The sequence below is a fragment of the Octopus bimaculoides genome, chromosome 27 (assembly GCF_001194135.2).
Source record: "Octopus bimaculoides isolate UCB-OBI-ISO-001 chromosome 27, ASM119413v2, whole genome shotgun sequence".
Taxonomy (NCBI): Eukaryota; Metazoa; Mollusca; class Cephalopoda; order Octopoda; family Octopodidae; genus Octopus; species Octopus bimaculoides.
Genome location: NC_069007.1, coordinates 17143300 through 17147237, shown reverse-complemented (window position 1 = coordinate 17147237; position 3938 = coordinate 17143300).

Below are 3938 nucleotides of genomic sequence, written 5' to 3'. Positions count from 1 at the left end.
TATCTATGCTGTTTGAAAAGTGTTTCTGTAAAATTTCATTGAAAAATATCCATTTTCCTGAAAGTTGTGAGGGGAAAAATACCGGATCGTGTGAATTTCCCGACAGTCCGTTCGTTTCTTTTTTTTTCTGTAGTTTTAGCTCAGAGCTGCGGCCATACTGATGCACCGCCGTTTGCGCTATTTTTTTTTCATATTCGCTTCCTACACTTTTTTTTTTACACCTAGTAGGGTGTTTTTTTTGTTTTTTTTCGTTAACGGGATTTAATTCAGGTGAATCAAGAGTAAAAATTCTTCACATAGAACGTAATGCAAGTTGACCCTTCCATCTAGGTTATAGCTATCAGATTCTGAAAATTTTATGTGTGTGTATGTGAAATGGTGAAAATGGATTTTGGCACAGTCTCCTGGCTCCTGTCTAACCATTCAACCCTTGGTGGCATGGAAAATGGAGATTAAGCAACGATATAATCTCTATCTCGAGGAATGGTGATCCGCACAGGCCTGAGTAAAAAATAATGTGGCCATCGCTGGAACACCTCCGATCATATGTCTCTTGGACCAGGTCTGACCAAGGGCTACAAAAAATAATAATATAAAATAAAAGGATGGACGCGTGAGATAATGTAGTCCTAGATACATTATATTTGACTAAGAGTAGGGATGGTCAAGGCTGGAAACAGCGTTGATCATAGAGCTACTCAATTAGGACTTACCTGGGGCTAAACAAGAAAATCACTCCACCACCACCACCACCACTATTACCCCCTCCTCATCAGAATTTGAACCAAAAATATGAAACCACTGCCCCTAACCTTTCACCATCACGTCTATGCTTCTAGAAATTTGCAATCATAGTGGTTGTTTCTGTTCTATTGTTTCTATTGTTAGACCCGTTCTTACCGTAATCGTCCCAGTTTCTTTCCTAGAATTTCATAGTCTGGACTACATTACGATAGATAGAGGTTTGATAAAAAAAATTAGTTGCTATTTTCAGGTTCTCCGGTGTCCACTCTAACGAAACACACTCGTCATGTAATAGAATCGCGGAAGAGAGATAGCTAAATATTGTAGTTACCTCCCTTGCGTATTTAAAAAAAAAAACAACTTTTTTTAGGTATCCTACAAAAATCAACTTTGCTTCGTTCTCAATTCTGATTATTTCACCATGTATTATACAGTTACTAAGTGCCGACCAACTAGCTAGAAATAGTAGCCAAATCTTCTTCAAATCCAAATTTACATTTTCTGTGGAACGTTCGTTATGTCATAGAATCGCACAAGGGAGACTGCTAAAAATATTGTAGTTATCCCCCCTTGTATATATATTACTCTTTTACTTGTTTCAGTCATTTGACTGCGGCCATGCTGGAGCACCACCTTTAGTCGAGAAAATCGATCCCAGGACTTATTCTTTGTAAGCCTAGTACTTATTCTATCGGTCTCTTTTGCCGAACCGCTAAGTTACGGGGACGGAAGCACACCACCATCGGTTGTCAAGCGATGTTGGGGGGACAAACACAGACACACAAACATATACACACATACATATATATATATATATATATATATATATATATATATATATACATACACATATATACGACAGGCTTCTTTCAGTTTCCGTCTACCAAATCCACTCACAAGGCTTTGGTCGGCCCGAGGCTATAGTAAAAGACACTTGCCCAAGGTGCCACTCAGTGGGACTGAACCTGGAACCATGTGGTTGGTAAGCAAGCTACTTACCGCACAGCCACTCCTGCGCCTATATATATATATATTTTTTTTTTTCGGTATCCTATAAATTCGACCTTGCTTCGTTCTCACGCTGATTACTCCACGCGCTATATTATACAGTCACTAAGTTACTAAAAGCCAAATCTCCTTCAAATCCAACTTTACATTTTCCTTTTTCCGCCTTCAAAAACAAGCTCCTCAGTCTGTCTAACAAGAATCCGTTCCAATCTATGGAAATTTATCTATTCTTCCTCTGTGGTCCTTGATAAAGCTTCTGTTCTCTGATGACACTCGTCAGTTGTCCCTCGAGAAACAAAGTAAATGCTACATGGTCATGCATCCAGGTGAAAATAACAGCTGAATCTTCCTCAAACATGGAAATCCATCTATGGCGTCTCCTCTAGTGAAGGCACGTGGAGTAGCGGTAAGGATGTTGCATTGACGATCGCAACATCCTTCGAATACTGGGGGGTGGATAGTGTTCATTTTACCTTGCTTTAGCCGACTGAGCTGTAAATGAGTAACCCTGCCATGGCTTGTCCCATTCTGGGAGCATGTTCTGATTGCAGTCACTTGTTCATAGAAACCAGGGATCCAGCCCTGTGCCCACTAAAATACGAAGTCATTCCCCACTTTCTTCTATATCCACTTCAGTAGTTCTTGCTTTTCAGAGCTACCATGGTCTGTCTCTATCTTGAATCAATGTCTTGTACTACTAGCTGCAGTTCTACTCCAATATACTTGCACCATGTATCTTGGTTCCAGAATACTTACTCACACCTCCATATCTTGGCTCCAAAGTCCTTCTTTCATCTTTGTTTTGGCTCCAACATGTAAAGTCTTACACACACACACACACACACACACTCTCTCTCTCTCAACTCCAGGTCTTGCACCATCTTTATCTTGACTCTAAAGTACTTAACATCTTTTACTGTCTCTGTTTTTTTCTCTGAAGTAGTTGACTGCACACTCTCTATCTTGGATCAAAGACTTGTATCATCTCTATCTTGGCTCCAGTATTCTTACACCTCTTTATCTTGGCTCCAACTAATAAAGTTTTGTACCATATTTATTTTAGGCCAGCTCCAGCCTCTCACCTCAACTCTACAATGTCATTCTCTAAACCAGGGGTTTTCAAACTTTTTGACTTGCGAACCCCTTTATATTTCAGGCTTTACCTTATAAACGCTTATGAAATTTATACATAAATATTTGCTTAAAATAACATATATTTTTACATTTATTTATTTAACAGTTTTTAACAAATAGGTTTATTGTCAATTAAAAGATTTCGATTAAAAAACATATATAAAATCAAATTGCCCATAAAAAGTATTTGCTGTCTACGGACCCCCTGTCTTGTCCTTGTGGACCACAATGTGAAAACCCCTGGTCTAAACTACAAAATAATGCCTGATTATTTCAAAGCGATTAAAAATAAACAAATATTACATTCGACAGGTGAATCTGAATACTAAAGGGTTAAACAAAACTTCAGAGAAATGAAAAAGAAAGAATCCTCAAGGCATTTGGTCTGGTGCTCTTTCGATTCTTCCATTTCACTGTCATAATATCAATTCATGAGAAACTTTTGATTGTGAATTAAAGAAGAAAATTAACCCAGGGTAGATTAAATTTTGTTGTTTATTTATGTTGGCTCTGCATTCTACAGGAAAATTGTACAAACATCACATTATGTAGCTACAACAATACATACACACACACACATATATATATTTATACACATACACTAGGCTACTATATATATATATATATATATCTTTACATATATGAAGTTATATCTACGTCTATGTATGTAGTCATATATATACACATCCACACATATATATGTTTATATGTGTGTGTGTGTGTGTCAGTGACAGTGAGAGTGAGTACTGAACACTGCATACATACACACACATATAAACATATACACACACATAAACAATTACATACACCAGTATGTATGTGTGTGCAATGTAAGGGAAAAGTCAAAACTATTAATCAGCCAACAAATCAAGGGGAGACAACTGACTTTAAAATTTTTTCTTTGACGTTATTTTTCTTGTGTGTGTGTGTGGGGGGGGGAGAAGCAGGTAAAGGGTTAGAGTACTTGGAGGGGGGAAGAATTTGTCATGTGACACGGCGGTGCGGGATGAGAGAGGGGTCGGTGTTAAGGGAGGAAGTAACAAGAATTTTTT